Raw genomic sequence first — 9109 nt, 5'->3', positions numbered from 1 at the left:
TGTATTATATTATATCATATAATAAAAATGATACATTTTTAATATATCTAATTAAAATATGTGAAAACAAAATTTGCTTTTTGTTTGAATTTAATTTCGATTTATGGAAAACAAATCGGATTGATTTCCAAGCAGATTAAAAATTCTGAAAAATAAATATAAACTTTTTTCTGCAAGAATATTTTAAAACAAATTTATGACATATTACGCGAGTCATTAAAGAAATTCTCAAAAATCAACCACGAATTACTTAAGTATGTTACATTTTGTCTCTACCAAAACCGGGCTTTTCTCGAATTTTTTCTTTGAATCATATGTCAGATATCTTCCACGCTTCAGCGTCATTTCTACGATTACAACCCGACTGAACCATTGCATTGGCTAGAATACAATTCAATAAGTTATGTCAAATCGTGGCTAAACAACTTTTAACCTTCTTTATCCCTGATGCTCTAGGTGTTATCATCTATGAGTCTGAACGATGTCAAAAAAACTATAATCTTTAAATTTTATTAATTTAAAGCTACAAATCTACACAATAATTGTGTATTGGACCTACAGTACCATCCCTTGGAGTATGTTAGGTTATTATTCCCTGCATTCTGAAGCGTTTATTGTAATCATTGGTAACGATATTGCCAAGATAGGCATTGACGGATTCAAGAGTATTTTATGTCCTAACTACAAATACGGAACACCCGTATCATAAATATAATAAGATATACGACTTTATCTCTTTCTTATTGACAACGATTTATTATACGTATTTGCTAAATAGAAACATTATTTCACTTATATTTTTCCAAAAACTGATGAATAGTATCACATATGCATTCGTTTTAATTTATCGTTCTGCAATTCTAACAAATCACTTCCCAACGAATCGCAGATACTGGGTGATGTCCAATTCAATTCCTGTTGAAATCCATAAAGACATTCCACTACAAAATATATATGCAAAAAATCTTCAGGTGCTTATTATGTGGTGAAATACCTTTTCATACACAAACCGACAGATGCAATCTCAGGCATGCATACTAGCTTAAATCACTGAAATACACGCTAGTAACATGTCAGCTGCAACAATAACAACTGTGATGTATGGGTATTGGTGTGTGTATTTGGAAATGCGTTTGTATCTATGTGCACACTTTTATCTGCATTTTTGCAAGTGTAAATTGCCCATGCAAAATGAAAAATGCCTTTCGCTATTTTCTTTTTTTGCAATCTTTTCACTTTTCAATGAAATAAAATTTTTGCCATTTTTTCCTTTCTGCACTCTTAGTATTCTTTGTTTTCTTGTTTTTTTTTTTGTTTTTGGTATTTATTGATTCGCCATAGTTGTGCATATTCCGAGAGAAGATGAAACGCCAAATTTTGTCACACACTGCACAAACGTAGAAGGATATTTTTCTTGCGCAAATTCTGCCATTCTTTAGTGGCAATCGAACCAGAAAAAACAGCGCCAGCCTTAAATGATATGTTAAACACACACATAAATGTATCTGAGCATCTGCAACTGCTCTGGGTCCCAGATAGATACTTGCAACTTGCATAAACACTGTCGCTGGCGTTGGGTTTGTGTGCGGCAATGATGTCATTGTAAGCATAAAGTAATTTCCGATTTTGCACAAGTTTATCCGGAGCAAACGTGCACAGGATGTTACTGTTTCTGCGTGTCTGTTTACAATTTTCTTGCAATTCACACTTTTTTACATAATGGAAAGGATGAAAGGAAAAAGATGTCAAAAAATGGCGCATAAAACATTTTAAAATCTCTGCATTTCATGTTGCAACACCTAAGCATGTAATGATGACTTTATAGAAATGGAAAATAAGTTTTCTTTTCATTTTCTGATTTTCTGAAAATGAAGTAAAAATGAGAATTTCAATTTTCTTCAGAGATTTTTTTTTTATTAATATTTAATGCATCAGCAATCACGAAATTAAAGAGCTAAGCACGATTTCATAATCAAAGAGAAATTAATACTTGCAGTTGGAAGATGAAAGGATATATACTTGTAATATAAAAGTTGCAAAAGAAAGTTCAATCCATTTAGTTCTTTGGTATTATGATTGAAAACATACAAACCATTCTTTATCATATGAGCGGTCTTTTGAGTTAACTTGGATCAAAGTATTTGCATTAATGCATAATGAAGTTTTTCAACGTAAGTCTCCAAAACGAATGTGTTAAGAGTTAATCAAAATAATTTAAATTGCTTAAAAAAAGAAACTGGAATCTAAACATCAATTCTTAGAACACTTTTCTTATTATTTTGTTTATATATTGGTCTCGCCCGTGCGACTAGTGGAGTAACATTAGCATGACTTTCTCAGCAATACGTTCCTAGATCAGGTCCTATACATAAGATAGAACTAATCAAGCCTCTACGAACAGAATAGTATTGAAATTTAACAATTAAAACTAAAAATATAATTAATTAATTAATTCAATTATTTTACAGCTGGTTTATAAAAACTTTCATAGCAAAAAGTAACAAAACTCCAGAAAAATACGCGAACAAAAAAGTCAAGTACAGCTTTGGATCAGTTGGTTAAGGTGCGCTGATTCTGAGTTTCACATTTGGTAGGACCCGAGTTCGATTCCTAGTACTTGCAGTCTCAAAAATAATTATTTACGAGTAATTAAATACAAGAATTATTTCCAAGACTACTGATGATGGGTATTTGCCAATATCCGAAACAGCTGTATGGTCAGCCAAAAATTCAGTTAATTAAAATAATAAAAAAAAATATAAAATTTTTGTTGTTGTAGTTCACTACTGTTCGAAAAACCCCATTATTTTGTTTATAAATCGATTAATTAATTTAATTGTTTACCTGGAAAAATTGTTGGACTTCCATTGAAATTTGATGGATATTTTTGTATATTGGCACAGTACACCAAAGGGGGAATCTAGAAAAATATTTACAAAGGTAGCTCTTTCACTTTTGCTAAAAATATCGATTATGGTAGGTTTGTTAAGAGTCTTATGGTAAGAGATCACCGTACTCTTATAATACAACTAGCCTTTTGCGATAACATATACATTTTTTCACCTCCATAAAATAAAATAAATAAAATCAACTTGATCGAATAAGACAGTTTAATATGAATTTAACTCAAATAAGGCAAGCAAAATCTCTTCATAGGTATTTTATGCCAATCTATATGTTCAGATGAAATGCATATACTATATATCAATCCAAAATCAATTTATATATTCATGAGTCAATTATAGAATTGAAATAATGTAAATTTTTTTTTTCTTTTTTTCTTTTATTTATTGAATCACTTAAAAGTCTAACAAAAATTATTTAAATCTTACATACTAAAAATATACATTCAAAGTTTATGTCACAACCTAAACTTTCCTTGTTTAAAACGTAAGATTCTTGACTTTTGATTTTTAATAATAATTGAACTTGATGTGGTAATACATTTAGGATACATTAAAGGTATGCCGTTAAAGCTGATATTTTGAGACGGGATATATTTCTTGTTCTGGTTAGACATTGAGCGAGTGGGTTTGGATGCACCATTATTTTAGTATCATATTTTTGTCGTAGGAGGGCTAGCACGTCTTTGACTAGAGGTACATGAAGGTCCATATGTATGACGAAATTTCTGAGGAACCAGGGTGCTACTGTTAATGAACGAAGTATTTTTGACTAAATGCGCTGTATAATATCTATATTTGACGCGCTGGCTTTACCCCAAAGTTGGGCCCCGTAAGTCCATATAAACTTAATCATAGTTTTATATAACAGCACTTTATGAGCAAGCTGTAATCTTGAATTTTTATTGAGTAACCAATACAACTTAAGGAACCTAAGTTTTATTTGTGTTTGTTTTGCGGCTATGTGTTGTCTCCATGTCAATCGTCGGTCTAAATGAATACCAAGATATGTAACGCTTTGGTATGCTGGTATAATAACGTTATTGAGAGTTACGGGTGGACAAGTATCTTTTCTAAGTGCAAAGGTTATGTGTGTACTTTTTTGTTCATTTACGCGAATGCGCCAGTCGTTTAGACGTCCTTGAGATGAGCCTGTAGTTCCTGGAAAACGGTAAAAGAATTTTTATGAACGCTGAGAAAAGCAGTATCGTCTGCAAACGTAGATGTTGTTATTTTTTGACTAGTCGGCAAATTCGATGTAAATATGAGGTATAAAACCGGTCCAAGAACGCACCCTGCGGGACTCCAGCATTCACTTCAATCTCATCTGTGGTTGTATCCTTGAGTTTTACCTTGAATTTACATGTAGTTAGGTATGAAATCAATAGTTTATGGAATAATGTAATATGTATATTGTAATATACATTATGTAAATAATGTAAATGCTTTGAATTTGTTCTCCATTTCAAAAATATTTTTTTTGTTACAAATAACGAAATATGTACAACAGCTTGTAGTCCAAAGAAACCATTAGTACTTAGTATATCATAAAATAACTTGAAACAACGTCATGTTTTTGATTATTACCAATCAGTTTTGTAGTCAGATATATGACACAACATGTCTTCATGGACATTTGCATCAGGTGACAACCTGTTGAGGAATTTCTTTTTGCCCTGTGGCGTACCAAAATCGAATGCAGTTGTTTCCCCGAACGACATAACATGATTTGTATGTTTAAGATGCAGTTATAAAGTTTCTATATGGACTTTTAGTAATCCCGTTTCTTATTTTGCAGTCAGCCACTTACAAAAATTTTCTTTGTAGTTATTTGCGTTTTTACCGCCTAAACAACAATATTCTTATTCAATTTGACATGATGTAGCTTATATTTTTAAACTAGAGTTTTACGATTTCTCCAAGTGCACCATATAATTTGAAGGATGCTCATAATTAAACTCAAGAGTATTGATCTTGCTGCCGCTTAAAATACTTTCGAGGCTACAAACATCACAACTTCATGTCACGGATTGATTGGTCTTATTTTTTTGTTTCACTTAATTTTCTAATAAGGGGCTAATTATTGTATATAATCTAAATATTCATTACCAAAGATTACGCTACGAACGTTTAGTTTCTTGTCTTTCTTTGGTCTCCTGTAAATTGTTCATAAGATTTTAATTTAGTTATTTATTTTACAGAAGTCATATACTCAAACGTCTGTCATGGTTTGTATTGGTTTTAGAAAGCATATTCCATTTAATAATATAATATAACTTTCGTCATGAATGACGCAAAAAGTAGCGGACTTACAAGCACCTTGCCTTTCTCAAAAGACACATATATGGACTGTAAGTTGGCGTTCTAGTATAGGTTGTATTTAAACAACCAGTGATGGAAAAGATGGAATTGATGTTATTAAGTACTAGCATTTAAGAAAATAAAACTCTAATGTGAAGTAAATTTAATATTATATCTGAGATGAACTTGTTTTAACTTTAACAAATAAATTATATAGCAATTGATATTACATATTCAATGATAACCAATAATAATTTCACAGTTACAATATGTACATATTGCATTTTCCAACCTGAACTTTATACTTATTTGTTTCATATCCTCAATATCATCGTCAATAATGACAGTATTTTGCATATTACTTTTTTTTCATATTCCGAATGGCATTTTTACTCAACAATTTAAAAAAGAATGTCAAAAATATAATACAACCTGCTTCTAACTTCTACTTCAACAACTTTTAGTCATTTATGCAATCGTACTATTAATGAAATTTTTTGGTTTACTTTCCGAACATGCAATATTTCACCAAAAGGCCACATTGCATAGTTGGATGCACACTGGAGCACATAACATAACTTTTCCACATAAGCAAATAACAATCTTCAAACCAAAATTGCTGGACCTCTCATCTCGGCTGGTTCTTTCACTTTTCATTTTTGAAATATTTTTTCCTCCCAGTTGTCACTTCCTTTTAGACCATGGACTGAAACCACATTTTACCATTGATCGGATATTGGCAGTTAAGGCAAAAATTGGACTAATAAAAAGATACAATCGTGGTAATATTTCCATAAGCTCATACATATGTGAAAAGGACTCAAGTCTGGCGGCAAAACATTTCAAAGCGCGTTAAGAAACCAAACCATCCAAACATGGATGAAATAATACACACTGAAGCACACATACATATCAGCACAGATACCTTCGATTGTATGCATTTCTAGTAACATGAAAATTCACCAAATATCCTATTTATACTACTGTTGGTATCCTGTCTACATGTAATGCATCTGCACAAGGAAGTTTTGTTGCAAGTTTAGTTGAAAATTATGAAGTACAGAAAACCAATTCAGAGAATCTTAAAATGCGGGCATAATGTAGGATAATTTTTTAGTTTCAATTAGTTAGTTTAGATGACTAAACTACAACAAAAATTAAATTTCATGAAGAAATAATACATTATTATATAAATTATATAGTAAATCTCTTAAAAATGTACTCGTATTATAGATGAATCCTCCATCTATAATACGAGTACCTTACGCATAAGCTCAATCTTACGTATGAGCAACTTCCAATATACGCGCTTCACGAAAAACTTGTTAATAATAATTTTTAAACAAATTATTTTGTAAAATTTAAGTTACACAAGTACAAAACCGTGTAACAAATTATATTTCATAACAAATTATTTTTTTGCTTAATCATGCCTTAGCTTCCTCATATTCAGTCTTTTGTTAATGAAACTCGTGCTCCGTCTTAAAGGCTTAAAGTACGTTTTGTACATCATTGATTCATGCCATTGTGCCACATAATCCGCATAACACCTGCCAACTCATGTACCTTTTTGTTTTTCAAAAATCTCATATCCTGCTACTCTTTTCCCCCACCGCAATCCGTGTAATGCAAACGTTATATTTTCAACTCATACTCACTCAATTTATTATTATCCTTAACGGGGGAAGCACAAAAAAATCCCTTTTTGTTTTGACGAAAATATTGCGCTGAGGTTGATTGTTAAATTCAGCTTAATTACACCGCTGCAGTGAGTTAAATGTTACGCTGAGATACTTTTCATTTATTATTAAACGTGTATTTTGGATTTGTGGAAGAAGGGAGTACGAAAAATGGATATCTGGTGTGGAAATGGCATAGGAGAAAGTTGGTGAAAGTTTGATATATACGCTGGTGTATATAGCTTAAAATGTGTTATTATTGCATGAAAAATACTTCGTATGTATAAAATGTAACATAATATCATCTAGTTCATATAAATATACAATATATCACGGATACATAATATAACAAAATTCTTAAAAAATAAACGACATCAAATATTTTAAATTTAAATCGCAAAAAAATAAGGAGATTGTTTTGAAATTCAGATATAAATAGAACAAAAAATAAGACAACATTTTTCTTTTGATATGTTGAAGTTACGAAAAGTTAATTATTTACTATGGTATTATTATTTTCTTATAATCCGTAGACAGTGAGATTATATTTTTTAATTCGAATTCGGTTCGTATACAGATCTGTAGAAATAAACTCATTTACGGTAATAGCAAGTTAAATGATACAATCCATTAATTTTCTTTATACCCTCACTTGATGTGTTCAGAATCCCAAAAACTTTCTTTCAAATATACATTCAACTATTTGTATACATACAACATACAACTAGGCCAGGCTGTCCAGATAAGATCGCGGTCCAATACAAATCACTGAATTGGTTGGAGGGGCACAGAATTAAAAACATGCGTTCATAAATTTTCGAAGAAAAATAAAAATATAGTGAAAATGTTAAAATTTAGTTATATAAACTCTTCACTAATTTATCTTTTACAATTCTATTAATTATTATTATTATTAAAAGTGTAGACGTAAAAATTCCCCAACTGCCGGTAATGTGGCCAGAAGAGTCCTATTGTACCAGTTTCACTATTGATTAAACAAAGCTTTGTGAATAAAGTCTAGAACTAAATCTAGAGAAGGGTTCCTAATCTGCTCTGGTGACAGAAATTCTTTATGAAACAGGTTTCTTCTGTGCGTTATTAAAGCTGGACAGTCACAAAGAATCTGCATGGTCGTTTCCTCATCTTCGAGGCATAATCTGCATTCCGAGTTAGCAGATAATTGTAGTTTATGAAAGTGATATTTCAGACCATAATGACCTGTAATGAAATCCGTTATCAACCTTAAATTACATTTTGAGAATTTAAGAATGTCTTTGTAGGAGTACGGTGTTATCAGTGCTTTGCTCTGTCTGAGTCCTGAAAAGTTTTCCCAGTACTCCAGCCGCATATGATTTTTCCTTTCCTTGATAATCTGTTTTGTACTGGTCCAGTTTATTCCACAAAAGGGTTGAGTGCCTATGAAAGCAGTTTTTGTTGCAGTTCTGTCTAGCTCATCAGCTTTTTCATTTCCTAAAACTCCTCTGTGGACTGAAACCCAGTAAAGGCTTATTTTATTCCGAGCTACAAGTGATTGCAGGAGTTCGTAACACTCTAGGACCTGTTTTGATTTGAAAGTCCAAGAAGAAAGAGCTTTAAGAGCAGCCAGGCTGTCAGAGTAATAATAACAATTCTCGAGCCAGACGATTTTTTGATTAAATTGAATCTTACGCATAACTTGATTGCATAGATTTCAGCTTGGAAGACACTCGGTCATATGCCCAATGTCTTCATCCATCTTTGATCCATCTGTGTACCAAACTAAACTTTTTGGGTCAACCCGTGGGCCTCCATTCTCCCACGTTGAACGTGATGGTAGGTGTACCTCAAATTTTTTGCCAAAACGATGGAGTTCTGTTGTAAAGTCTCCATCGCATTGAAGAATATTATGTGCTCCAAATATTTTTAATATTGTTATATGACGATAGTCAGGACAAACCTTGCTCATGTGGAGTTTTAATCGAAGCGCATTAAGCGCAGCTGTGGATTGAATATATGTGTGCAGAGGTGTCAACCAAAGTATAGCCTCAAGTGCTGCAGTTGGACTTGTCTTCATAGCACCAGTCATTAATGGACACGCTAGTCTCTGGAGCTTCGTGCAAACAGTAATAGATGCAGCCTGTGTGACTTTTTGCCACCAAACCAGGCAACCATATGTCATGATAGGTCGTACGACTGCCTGATATATCCAAAATATGCCTGATATATCCATAAGTTTTACCTATATAG

This window comes from Teleopsis dalmanni, chromosome 2, assembly GCF_002237135.1.
Source record: "Teleopsis dalmanni isolate 2A chromosome 2, ASM223713v2, whole genome shotgun sequence".
In the NCBI taxonomy this organism is placed as follows: Eukaryota; Metazoa; Arthropoda; class Insecta; order Diptera; family Diopsidae; genus Teleopsis; species Teleopsis dalmanni.
The sequence above is the reverse complement of the archived record's forward strand: the minus strand, read 5'-3'. Positions refer to the sequence as shown.